Below are 13923 nucleotides of genomic sequence, written 5' to 3'. Positions count from 1 at the left end.
TATGTAACTTTATTTAATTAAATATGGCAGTCTTCCTGTCATAGATAGGTACAAAAGGGACTTAAAGCTGCCTTAAAAGGGCAGCTGGACAGCTTTTCCTGGCCAGCTGGATGTCATCTTCTCCTCGCGTCCTTAGGGTTTGTGACTGAATAACAATCCCTGCTATTTTAATACCTATAGGGGCTGAAATCAGATTCAGGCTGATGCTGAGGAAGCCTCCATTTCATAAATGTCATCAGGACAGAAGTATATAGGACCTTGAAGCTGGAAGCTTAAATTTGTTGTTCAGTGCCATGGTAGCCAGGGAAGTACCTAAATACAGCAAGCAGTAAGAGAAGAAGATAAAATGGCATTAATATTTTCGAATGATTGCTTTGGGGGTGGCGTTAGGGTCTCTCATGAGGAGAGCTGAGTTTATAATTAGAACTGGAAGAGCAAATTATTGTGAAGCGTTAATTAAATTAATATGGGTATCTAGACTAAATAAAAAATAAATCTACTTTCTGTTAGAGGAAAAGTCAATGCAGTCACAGCCTAATTGCACAGCATTGGTAGTGGTCTTTAATTGCCAAAATATTTTTGAATTCCTGAAAGTGTAGATAAGCTAACTGCTGGAAAGCTCATTGTGTACAAAGTGTCCAACTGACAGCATGTAGACCAGATTTGGGTCTCCAGCGTGCCTCCACCTGGCTTCCTGCCTTTTCCTTTGAGGAGGCAGACAACACTTATTCAGGGAGTGTATGTTGCAGACTGTCCTCCCACATCACTGCCATGCCTTCTCAGGAGAAAAGGATGTAACTGGACACCTCTTCCTCTTCATCATTTATGTAACCTGAGACACAGAGCCATCAATGCAGGCTGCAAAGCGGTATATGCAACATGGGGATCAAACTCCTGCAGGCAATAGCATTATACAGTGCATATGGTCCCAACTCAGAAAGGTTTCCAGCTATAAGAGAATATGGATTAAAAATGTATGAATAACCACAGTATAATACAAGAATATATGCAGTAAAATCAGAAATCTACTGGAAGCCAAACCACAGAGAGAACATACTCCAGCATAGTTTGCATGTTCAATCGTTATGAATCCCTTCAATGGTTTCTCTGTTTTGTAAAGCACAAGGCTTTTTAGGGATCCTGAAAGGCAGGAAAATGTCATTGCTTTTAATAAAGAAGAGATCTGGAGCTCTTGAATCCAGCTATTATTGCTTGACCAAGCAATTTCCAGATTCTGAGGCTTTTTGAAAATTCTAACTATAATTTGAACTTACTTCTAATGATGGCCATCTTGCTAAACTACAGTATAATCTGTCATGAAGGCACCAAATCCACAACTGATGGAAGTCTTTGGAACTGTCTACAATAAAAATTTACAAAATAGTGATGTTTGTCAGAGATCATCCAGAAAGAGCTCACATGACAGATAATTTATCAAGCTGTATTGCTCTTGATACCATCCTAAAATATCTGCATTTTGGAGACTAGAACAATTTTGTATCAGGAAAAAAACCCATTTTCTATTGATCTTACTACAGTAGAATGCTAATTTAGGCCTAAATCATAAACTCTAAATTACTAGTCACCGTTTAGACCACAGTCATGTAAAAAGTTCACTGAACTGCATTTGAGGTAATAGAAACCAGTAATGACCAATTCAAAAATACGAATTAAGGCAAGCTGATTTTGTTGTTTTCCTAACCTGATTGTCTCCAGTTTGGCCATGTGGCTAGCAAGAACATAGGATCTGGAAAGTTATTAGAGGAGAAAATTGAGGATAAAGTCAGGTTAAACAAACAAGGCTCAAATAGTGTTCTGTTGATGTATAGAGTAAGGTACAGTTTCCCTGAACACAGCAGAAGTAAGCAATTTCTGTGGTCTTCAGACCTCTGTCAGGCACACAATATTGCACAGAACAGTATCTAGAAAAACCCTACTATTCTATATGTCTTTCTTCTCAGTAGTAGCATTTGCCTTTGTTTAGGTGGAAGATCTAGGTTAGGTGCGAGGAACTTCTTGTCTTGTGCATTCTTCTCAGATGAGGGGTAGAAATTATAGCAGTTTCAGGGAAATATAACCCATCTCATAAAATACCCTGTTACAGCTTTCCCATCTTCCTGATAGAGCACAAAAAGATCACATGGTAAATTGGAAGTTGTCACCTTTTAAAAGCCAGTATTCTTGACTGTATCTTTCTTTCCCCAATTAGAGGTTAGTCATACTGGGAGATAGTCGTGCTGTATGGTTGTCTCTCAGACATCCTAACTCTTAGTCCGAGGAATGTTGTGATGTTGCCCTGTTGGTCCCTTCCCCAAACGTACAGTAGACAAAAAAGATAGTAACACTGAATAATGTGTGTGTATGTATATATTTATATACTGTCTTCCTGCACAGGTATTTCTAGGTGTCTTACTATCCCTGTATTTTAATATCACCTATTCCAACTAATTTTACTCCCACTGAAATTGTGGTGACAGTGCTCTGCAGATGTACTGACTCCAGGGTTCCCTCTTGAGTGGCACGGTATCACAGAACCCCAGCATGGTTGAGGTTGGAAGGGATCTCTCAAGATCATCTAGTCCATAGTCCACCCCCCTGTTAAAGCAGGGTCAGCCAGAGCAGGTTGCCCAGCAGAACGATGTCTGTCTGATTTTGAATATCTCTAAGGATGGAGACACCACAGCCCTTCCAGGCAACCTCTGCCAGTGTTCAACCACCATCAGAGTAAAGAAATGTTTTCTTATGTTCAGCTGGAATGTCATGTGTTTCAGTTCATGCCCAGTGCTCTTGCCCTGTCACTGGCCACCACTGAGAAAAGTCTGGCTCCCTCAGTTTCTCTACAGAGGAGTTGGACTTCTGCTAAAATATGGCACTGGCTCCAAATCCTTCCAACTTTTTTTTTCTGTAATTACCTCCAGTTTTGGGGACAACACCTGTGTCCAATTTTGACCTTAGTAGCTTAACACAAAGTAACCACAAGAACCCATTTAAATACTGAAAATGTAAATTCACACTCCCGAAGAGAGAAATGGTTTCCCTTAATCTGTGTAGTGTTTTTGCAAAATCTGTAAACTGTGAAGTGTGAGCTGAATCATAGAATCGCCAAGGTTGGAAAAGACCCCCAAGATCATCGAGTCCAACCGCTAACCTATCACTGCCAAGTCCACCACTAAACCATATGCTCAAGCACCACGTCTACCCTTCTTTTAAATACCTCCAGGGATGGAGACTCAAACACCTCCCTGGGCAGCCTGTTCCAATGCCTGACAACCCTTTCCGTGAAGAAGTTTTTCCTAATGTCCAACCTAAACTTCCCCTGGCGCAGCTTGAGGCCATTTCCTCTCGTCCTATCGCTTGTTACTAGCAAGAAGAGACCAACCCCCGCCTCGCTACAACCTCCTTTCAGGTAGTTGTAGAGAGTGATAAGGTCTCCCCTCAGCCTCCTCTTCTCCAGACTAAACAACCCCAGCTCCCTCAGCCGCTCCTCATAAGACCTGTTCTCTAGACCCTTCACCAACTTCGCTGCCCTTCTCTGGACATGCTCCAGCACCTCAATGTCCTTCTTGTAGTGAGGGGCCCAAAACTGCACACAGTACTCGAGGTGCGGCCTCACCAGTGCCGAGTACAGGGGCACTATCACCTCCCTGCTCCTGCTGGCCACACTATTCCTGATACAAACCAGGATGCCATTGGCCTTCTTGGCCGCCTGAGCACACTGCTGGCTCATGTTCAGCCAGCTGTCAACCAACACCCCCAGGTCCTTCTCCTCCAGGCAGCTCTCCAGCCACTCCTCCCCAAGCCTGTAGCGTTGCATGGGGTGGTTGTGACCCAAGTGCAGGACCTGGCACTTAGCCTTGTTGAATCTCATACCGTTGGCTCCAGCCCAACGATCTAGCCTGTCCAGGTCCCTCTGTAGGGCCTTCCTGCCCTCCAGCAGATCGACACTTCCACCCAGCTTGGTGTCATCTGCAAACTTACTGAGGGGGCACTCAATCCCCTCATCCAGATCATCAGTGAAGATATTGAACAGGACCGGCCCCAACACTGAGCCCTGGGGAACACCACTCGTGACTGGCCACCAGCCGGATTTGACTCCATTCACCACCACTCTCTGGGCTCGGCTGTCCAGCCAGTTTTTAACCCAGCGCAGAGTGCACTTGTCCAAGCCGTGAGCAGCCAGCTTCTCCAGGAGAATGCTGTGGGAGACAGTGTCAAAGGCCTTACTAAAGTCCAAGTAGACAATGTCCACAGCCTTCCCCTCATCCACTAAGTGGGTCACCTTATCATAGAAGGAGACCAGGTTAGTGAGGCAGGACCTCCCTTCCACAAACCCATGCTGGCTGAGCCCGATCCCCTGGGTGTCCCACATGTGCCGCGTAATGGCATTCAAGATGATCTGCTCCATGACCTTTCCCGGCACCGAGGACAGGCTGACAGGCCTGTAGTTCCCCGGATCCTCGTTCTGACCCTTCTTGTAGAGGGGCATCACATTTGCTAGTTTCCAGTCATCCGGGACCTCCCCGGTTGACCACGACTGCTGATAAATGATGGGCAGTGGCTTGGCAAGCTCCTCCGCCAGCTCCCTCAGTATCCTTGGGTAGATCCCATCCGGCCCCATGGACTTGTGAACATCCAGGTGAAGGAGCAGGTTGGTGACTGCCACCTCTTCAACAACTGGGACTTCATTCTGCATACTAGCTCCATTTCCCAGCACAGGGGCCTGACAACCCTGAGGATGACCAGTCTGACTATTAAAGACTGAGGCAAAGAAAGCATTAAGTACCTCAGCCTTCTCCTCATCTTTCCTGGCAAATACTACAGAATTATTTTTTTTCCCTGACCTGACAGTGTTATCAAGTTCTGTAAATCCTAATTTTCTTTCTTATACCAAACCACTTGTAGGCTTTACAGCTTCTGTTCAACAGGTGTAACATACTGTAGCAAACATCTAGCTGCATCATACCACATCCTCAAACAGCAAATGTGCACAAGCTAAAACCCTTGCATATGTTCACACAGATCTGGGCCAGCTGAGAAAACAGTAATTTCTAGTTCACCTGTCAATATTCATGTTCTAAGATCCAAAATGAAAAGCATGGTTCAATGTGCTACGGAAACCAGAGTATCACAGTGATAACATATTGGGTTCTTTTCCAACAGTTTGATTTAGGTCTCTGTAGTCCAGAGATACTGCCACATTTTATGTGATAGAATACTTATCTCCAAGGACTGACTGGCAGACTTATGCCTTTTGATACACCTCCTCAGTGATGCGTGAAATGCCTTCTCTCTTCTTTCTTTGTAAATAATGCCTTGGCTCTTTAATGGATGGTTACTCTTAAATTTCAGTCATATACTAAGTGCTTAATACCAACTGCAAAAACTGCATATATCCATTTCAGGTCAGAGTAATTCCCAGTTCCTGACCAGAAAAGTTTGACTCTTTGCTGCTTGTTAGCTGTAGTAAAGCGTTCAAAAAAAAAATCCTTTGGGATCTTATTTTCATTTCCTTCTCTCACATTTTCTTCTGCACTAACATTCATCAAACCTACTGGCTTGCGTTTTGTGCCTGCGGTTCATCTATTAGATATGGCTTCTTCTATTAGATGTTAACTTGGAAAATGAACAGGGATTCACTTTTATTTCAAGTCTGTGAGAACTGTAAGAGTTGAGGGCACTGACTCATGTTCAGACGCAGTTTCAGACTGAATGCTGAAATGGCTCTGAACATAGAGGATGACATGAGATGTGCTTTTCCTGCATGGCAGCAATTTTCAGATGAATATAGCAATGTTAGCTGCTGGTAAGTTTATGGCTGCAGATAGCTTATGGCTGTGAACTACAGTTGCTTAAGAAGCAGTTCATGCTGTTTCTCATCTTTTCTTTGCAAGAAAGCCACCACAATCGTGCAGCTGCTATTATGGTTTCTACCCCAGAGGAAAAACAATTTGTTAAGGTTATACCAGTGCTGGATCACTTAGACCGCATTTTCAGAGGGGATTTCCCAAAGTATTTGCAAAATATGTTCCTGACACTGACTGCATAATTATCAATCACAATGAAATTTAGTGGACCTTTGTCTCATTAACTTGTGTGGTTACTGAGAACTTACTGTTCTAATTCTACAGATCCATTTTAGCCTAGTTCAGATGGTACATGTTTACCAGCAAGTGTTATCATTAACCATTTGGTGGTTCAGATATTAATCCTGTATCTTTAAATGTTTTTTGCAAGCCTGATCTTGTAAGCATACCAGTTAGCCTGCTTGCATTTCATAGTTACTAGTTGATGTTATAGTTAAGTGTAAAATAATCCTTGTCACCCCTTAACTTCAGACTTCCTTCCTCCATTTCCTGGTTTGGAAAACTTCATTGGGCTGCTGTGATCTGGCAGCACCGGAGCAATCCTTTGTAATCATTTCCCCTGGACTGTGGCTAACTTATCTCAAAGTCTGTGTTGCTGTGCTGATGCTTCAGGAGCACAAGAGCCCTCCATAGATCCTCTGACAATTTCAGTGGAGTTTCTTCTTTCTGAGCCATGTTTTTTCTGTGAGTCCTGACAGCTTAGGTTGTGGTTGGGTGTTCATTAAGCTTTGATCTGTACACTGACAGAAAATCTGGCAGTATAAATTTTGTTCAGTGGTGATCACATGACTAAATTTCTGTTAAATTAACCTAAGTACACAATACAGTCTTTGTGCCAGCTAATTCACAGGCTTGCTGCCTAGTATCCCAAAGTGCTTTGCAATTCTCCAGTGCTTTATGAGATGCCAGCCCAGCTGAATTCTAGGAATGTTTGTGAGCAACTTTTCTAAGGACTTGTCTTCTTTTTCCAAAATTAGATCCCTCTTTCCAAAAACCCAGTGTAGCTGCCAAAAGGCCACTCCTACCTTGCTACTGCAAGGGTACTTTATAATATTTTCCTTTCCACTTCCTGGATGCCATTTGCAGACCATGCTGCAGATGTCTTCCAAGTGGCTCTTCAGTGTCAAAATTTGCAGTAGAGTTTCATGTCGATTCGTTCTGGGAATAGCATTACCTATTCATTACGGACTGCATGCAAGAAAAGAGGGAGCACAAAAAAGGAGTGGCATTAAAAGGATTTGCCCCATTTCTAGGTAATTTTTCAGATCTGATGAAACTGTGTGAATTGCAGATGAAGAATTTCCACTCCACAAAGCATCTAGATGTGAGCGGTACAATGCCTAGTGGCATGAGTTAGGCAGCCAAGTTGAAAAGAACATCAGCAGAAAGAGAACTTCAGAATGGAAAAATAATGTTCTTGGTTATCTGTAAACAAGCTCATCCATTATTTGGTAAGTTAGATCACCAACAGGACTCCTGCTTTTCCCTTGCCTATCAGGGTAAAAAAGTTGAAAGCTAGCACTGTGATGTGGAATGTGACATCTGCCTGTTGCTTTACAAAGTGCCCAGTCCGCATGACTTTCACATGATGATGTAGAAAATGTCATAAGTTTTGCTCAGCTCCCACCCTTCTCTGTTGTACAGGGTTATTGGTGGAAGGAACATCACCATCTTCTGACCCTTAAGCAGTTGTTTGCATAACTTGGCAGTGGGCAGCACAATTGTTTGTAGTGTGCCAAAATCAGTGGATTTACTATGCTGTCCTTGTTACTAGCTAATCTTGAAGGAATCTCGTGCCTTTGTTCATAAAGTAGCCTAAGTCATCACTGTTTTCATCATAGTTTGACTGCCAGAAACTCTTTTCTTCACAGGGTGAGTCTGAAAACAGCCTCCATACCAGGATCTCATTTTACTGCTCTATCATGCACTAAATTTGTGAGTGTAAGGGGGAGCAGATGGCTGAAGCCTGGGAGTGGGAAGCTGAGATAGAACCAGTGCCTGCTATGGCTTGTTCATTTGCCCGTGGGAACCAGGAGGGCCAAATTCTGAGGGATGCTCTGGCAGAATGTTTTATGCAAAACACCTAGCTACTTTCTGCTTTTATATATGTACCTGATGATTTGAAAGCAATAAGCTCATGCATTGTTTCTCTTCTTCCTGGTCTCTACATTCTGTAGCTCCTACTGCCTGCCCCTCTTCCTTGGCAGTTCATACTTCATAGTTTCATCCATGAGGATCACTCTTTTGCAAATCCATCCTTCACTGGGCCCATTAGCTTCCCATATTTCCAGGAATGCCAATGGACATTGAACAAAGACAAATAATCAGAAAAAAATAATTGCTGTTTTGCTGTCAAAAAGGCAGTGTAAATAATGCAGAATACAATACTGAAAAGAGCTGAGCTTTTTACTGAGACCTGTTATGTGAAACTATTTACAGATATGCAGAACTTTGCAGTAAAACATGGCAGGGAAGGAACGAGCGTAGGGAGGGGTGCTGCTTGGTGTGAGTGCATGCATCTCACGCAGAGGGGTGGCTGGCCAGCCAGGCAGTGCTGCTTGCATGCCTCATCAAGGGACAATTTCAAGAGATTTCCAGACATGATGCAAGTTCCTGGATGGGGCGATGTGAGAAATGAGCAAGAAAGATGTGATGTGCCGAGTTTTGAGGAGGCTGCATCTGTTCCTGTTCATGTTCATGTTATTTCTGACAAGGCATCTGAGACTGCCTGTCTAGCTTACTTAGTCTTGCCCTTCCAGTTCTAGGATTGTACAAATTCAATTCTCGAAGAATCAGTCATGATGAGACTCTCTTTCCCATTGCAACAGTTGCCCCAGGCTTACCATCCTTTTAGCAACAGCTGGCTGTTTGGCTTTACCCACAGGCAAGAAGATGGAAGTGTTCCATGTTCCTGCCTCTGCATGACAGGAGGAACCTTCCTCTCCGCTATTGTATGGTTGCCATTGCTCTTCTCTCTTGTTTGAGCTGGGACTAGTGGTAAGCTGTGTCTGTTTTGGAGATTTCAGGATATCTGATCCATTTTCTACAATGACTAGCTTTGTGTGCTAAGTGTGTTATACAGATAGGCAAGGCTGCTTGATGGTGGTGGGAAGCTGTCTCTGCTTGCCTCTAGGATGGCTCATTCCCTCATGAAGGGTTATAAGGATAGCTAAGGCAGAGGTGGGAGGAAGGATGCAGCTACAGTTGGTCATTCTGCTTATGGCCACCCTCTGACACCATTGTCTTGGATAGCTTTGTGTTTGCCAGGACAGCCAAAGAATGCTTCAAGCCAAGCATATCTTATGTTGCTGATGTTCATGGCTCCCGTTGCACTCTAAACTCCTGCAAAGACTGTGAAGAAACCTGTTGTCCCAGGAAACATTGTAGGGTTGTAGTTTCGTATTTCCAATTTAAAGATAAATTTTAGCATCCTTAGTGCCTTACCAGAGGTTCAGTTGCCTTGGTTGAGGAAGACAAGATGACACAAGCTCTGCATAGTATACCGGTTTTTTGTGCGGTGGCCTGGCTTTGTGTCAGTGCCTCGATGCACTTTTCAGTATTGCCACTGTTTAGTTGGGCACTAACACACAAGAAAGGGCTGAAACGGGAAAGGAGAGGCAAAATCCACAGCAAGTCAGGACAGTGTGGTATAGCTGGACAAAGGTACCCTGCCCACTGCCTCTCAGGAAGTGGAACGGTATGTCCAGGGCCAGCCCTAAATGAGCAGAGTTAGCCTACCCGTGTCTTACAGGGGGAGGTGGCTCTGCACGCCAACGATGGCTGGACGTGCAAGGCTGCCAACTGGCAACGCAGCCGAGACTTGGCAGAGTAACATAGGCTTGACACTCAAGGCTAGAATAAAACTTTCAGAAGAAAGCTGTAGCTGTGAAAGGAGGTTTGAAAGCCCCATGACAACAGCAAAGAGTGATGAGAACAGCCACAGCTGTCCCCATGTGTGGGCCATATCAGACTGGACGAGGCACTGGTGCCGAGAGGAGGTACTGACTTGGGAGAACTCACAACTCCCATCCAAACGTCCGTTCTCACTGTAATTGCAGCATCTTCCTCACTTTCTGGCTTGGAGGAGGTAAGCCGCCCTTGGAAGTATTGGAGGAGAAGATTTTATCATCTGTGTGATTCCCCACTGCTCCATCTTTCCATATGGGAGTACAACACCCCAGCTCCTTGGCTAGGCACAGGAAAACCCAACTGCCTGACATAAGAAGATCTGAAAATTTCCTTTCTAACTTGATTCCACAGCATCTAAATGCATATTTTGAGGGATGCTTTAATTGCAGGGAAGCCTCGTGAGTCACGAGCTCTGAAATAGGCTTTAGATTTCCAGGTGAGAAACCATGCTGTAAACGCCCTCCCGCCTCGGAGGTGGCGGCAGGGGGCCAAGCACCGACGGCACCGTATTTCTGGCGGGGGCTGCGGCGGGCCCATCCGCACGCCAGGCCCTCGCAGCCGAGCCGCTTCGCTCGCGTCTCCCCAGCGCTGACTTACTGGGGCTTTATTTTAAGGTCGATGCGTTACTTGAAAACGACACCGCCCGGCAGGCCGGGCCGCCGGCGGGGAGCCTCCGGCCCGCCGAGTGCCCAAGCCTGGGCTCCCGGGCCGGGGAGGGGCGGGATCCGGGCGGCGCCGCCCCGGCCCCGCCGCCGCCGCCGGGAGCCGGCAGATCCGGGTCTCGTGGCGCGGGCTGACGTGTGAGCCGGCCCGAAGCAGCGGGGCCGAGCCGCGGGGCCGCCTCCGCCCTGCCCCCGCCCCAACCCTCCGCGCCCCCGCGACGGCGGCCGCAGCAGACGGTGAGCGCGGGAGGGGCGCCGCGGGCGGGGGTCGCCGCGGCGGTGGGGTGCGGGGCACCGCGGGTACCCCTGCCCGACCGTCCGTCCCTTCCTCCGCCGAGCGGCCCGGCCCGGCCCCGGGGGTGGCGGCGGAGCCCGGGGAGCCCGCGGCGGGGGCTGCAGGGGTGGCTGCAAGCCTGCTCAAGTACGGAAACGTCCCCGCCGCCGGGCGCTGCGCCGGGTGCCCGGAGAGGTAAACACCGGGGGAGCCGGAGCCGGTCCGCTCGCTGTTAGGCAGCACTCTTCTCTTCCAAACCAGTGAAACGTCCGCTCGTCTGCTTTGCGGCTGGGCTGGTTTGGGTTTTGCTGTTTGCCGGGGGGGTTTAGTGCAAAGCGGCACTCTTCTGTTCGTTCTTGGTTTTTTTAAAAGGATCTCAGCCTCGTACTGTGACCCAAGGGGTTGTAGTTTTCTCTCTTTAAAGAAGCTGGAAGTGGCCCGCTGATGCCAGGGTATGCACTCCCAGGCTGCTCCCCACTTTTTGCAAGGTATGTGTAACTAAAGTGGGAGAAATTGGACAATGTCTTGTGGAAGATAATATCAGGAAAAGGACAGCGTCACACTGCTATTTATTTATTAGAGATAGGATTCCTGCCAGGAACTCTTTGTATGTGTGCTCCAAGATCTAATTTGTAGCGGGTTGCAGTGGGGAGGGGGTATATTGGTCTTGGAGACCACAAGATACCGCTTATGTTAATTCCTCCGCAGCTGTCACTCTGCCGGGTTCCCCAGATGTCCTGCCCTGCAGCTCAGCCGTTGCCTTCCGTGGCAGTTCCGAGGCCTCAGCTAAGCAGCGCTTATGTGTGAATGTGGCGCATGACCTACCTCAGAAAACTTTTGTTTCCTGGCAAACACCTGTTTGCCTGGTCAGTCTTCAGGATTGTCTTTCAGATTATAGATTTGTTGGTGTAGGGACAGTGTTGTATACTGGATGGACATCCATTTCTATGCATATAGGTAAGTCCTGAAAACAATCTCCAGTTTTTGGAGGTGAGGCCATCTAACTTTTTTGGTCTTAATAGCTTATTATGTTAATGTTGTTACTGTGCCTGCTGGGGATGGTACATATCCGCAGTGAGCATTAGAGGGTTACGTCTTACAAGTCTTTACATGCTTAGTTATTAGAGTGCTATCCACCTTTACTCATGTCTGTAACTTTCCAAAAGCAGACATCAGCTCAAAAAAATCAGAATGAGGAAAAAAATCAGTCTTACTTTTGATTTCTTCCTATCTACAGTGAGAGAGAATAAGTCCTTGATAATTCCATCTGATTCTTGTGACCTGTCAAGATGAAAGAAATTGAGCTATTGTTGTTGATCATGGATTTTAAAAAAGTGACCCTGTCACTGACAGCGTGGCTTGAAATGGTAGAAACAGTTGGCAAAATAAAAATTATTTTAATGTTAGCAGTACATTAGTCATTTCAGTCCTGAGGCTGTTCCTTCCCCTGCCACTGCAGTGGGTGAGTCCAACCTCTTTGGTTCTTTTTGCCCTGTTCTGTAAAATAAGCGATTTGTAATATTTACCTACCTCTAGAGTGGTATAGAGTTCTATACTTAAAGTGGGTTTTTTTGTATGAGGTACTAAGCAAGTGCAAAGCTGTACTGGATGTGTTATTGGTCATTCCAGAAAAGTATTGTTGCGTGTGCTGCTCTGGCAGGCGGGGGTTGTCCCTGACGCACTCAGGCTGATATGCCAGGAGGGTCTGCTTTAGAACTGAGATGGTGGTAGCAGCTCTGGATGTATCTTGTTTTAGCCTAGCTGGACATCATTTTGTTGGCTTGTAGAAATAATGAACATGGTTCCTGAAATTCCTTATACTGTGCGTGTTTTGATGGTTTTGCAGCATCTTAACCAAACTACATTCAATACCATTAAGTCTGAAGTGCATGGCCCAGTTACATGGGTAACATTCTGCAGTCCATGTTCTTCCCTTGTTCTAAGGGAAAAATAAGAATAATACACAAGTAGTCTACATAAAAATTATTTCAAAATGCATTATGGTCTTAATCGCTTAGTAACTGTTGTACCTGCTTTCAAAAGGTCAATATTTGGTTTTAGAGAAAGTTAGTTTCTAACTGACTTCTTGTTTTGTTATTAATGTCTCATTTTCTACTTTCATATATTTAGACTTCAGAATTAGTGATGTGTGACTGTTATTTGCATAGCAGGTGTGTAATAAAACAAAGTCTACATTTCGTGTTTCAGAATTTTCCCTCCTAGATATTTTAGGTACTTGGCATACATTCTTAAACACCAAATTTTGTCTCTGCTGAAGTTTGTCGTAGCAGAATTGGGCCTAACATCATCATGAGTCTTCACAGGGCCAGTACAACAAAAGTAGCAAGATCCTCTTTCTCTTCTTATAAGCGTGTATGAATGGAGAAGGTGTACAGTCTCCTGACAATGCCAAGTATCAAATTCTTACTCTGTATGTTTTGAACATTTGTCAGATTACTCATCACAACAAATAAAAATATTTTGGCAGATGCATTTATACATAGAAAAATTGATGTCATCTGCCTGTATTCTGCTTGGGAAGCAAAATCAGAGAGCCTGTGACCCTGCTTTGCATACATGCTATTATATATATGCTTTGCATACATGCATTTACACGCATGCTATTACACTTCATGTTAAGCACACTTTCTGTTTTAACTCCCTAGGTTATAGATTTAATTTATTAATACGTAAAGATCTGTCTAGTTGTTAATGCGGTACCTGATTCTGCAAGATGCTGACTACTTCTTGGAAGATCCAAGATAAGTATAGTGGAAGCTAAGAAAACTTTGTAAGGTTATATCACAAAGCCAAATCTTGTAGTCCTTGTTCAGGTTAAAAAAAAAAAAAAAAAAAGGGAAAAGGAATTATTTTCCCCGCATACCCTCAGCTTGTATGCCTTGACTCACCAACAGCTAGCTTCCCCAGTTCCCAAGGAATACAGTCAGGGATATGAGAATGATCAGTCTGTGTTAGCTGTGTTAGTCTTATTTATGCTGGACTTTAGTGGTAGTACAATTGAGAAGTATGGTCCTATCCTCCCCTTTCCATCCCATCACTTATTCCATGGGTTGGGGCAAGGAAAAGGTCCCTTAGTTATGATTGGTGTGGCTTTTTATGAAAGATTGGAAGGTGCTTGGAGAGCAGCCTCTGGCATGTTGAGTGGTTGTACCTTTGCGTGGTTATTAATTGAACAAATGTGCTTCAGAGGCTT

General features: G+C 45.1%; 1 protein-coding gene across 4 annotated transcripts in view; it reads left to right on the top strand.

Moving 5' to 3' along the window:
• Nucleotides 1–10483: 10483 nt before the first annotated feature.
• The window catches only part of SMIM14 (small integral membrane protein 14), a 42391-nt gene continuing 38951 nt past the window's right edge, over nucleotides 10484–13923 (top strand). Inside the window, exon 1 of one of the 4 annotated variants that reach the window (XM_064449310.1) lies at nucleotides 10484–10672. The gene's annotated coding sequence lies outside the window, so the exon portion shown is untranslated. Of the gene's footprint in view, nucleotides 10673–10791; nucleotides 10905–11017; nucleotides 11198–11460; nucleotides 11667–13923 lie in introns of those variants that run through there. The other 3 variants (XM_064449311.1, XM_064449313.1, XM_064449312.1) reach the window with 3 other exon arrangements.

Source organism: Phalacrocorax carbo, chromosome 4 (assembly GCF_963921805.1).
Source record: "Phalacrocorax carbo chromosome 4, bPhaCar2.1, whole genome shotgun sequence".
NCBI classification, from domain to species: Eukaryota; Metazoa; Chordata; class Aves; order Suliformes; family Phalacrocoracidae; genus Phalacrocorax; species Phalacrocorax carbo.
Note: the sequence above shows the minus strand (reverse complement) of the source record. Positions and strands in the feature narration are given on the sequence as shown.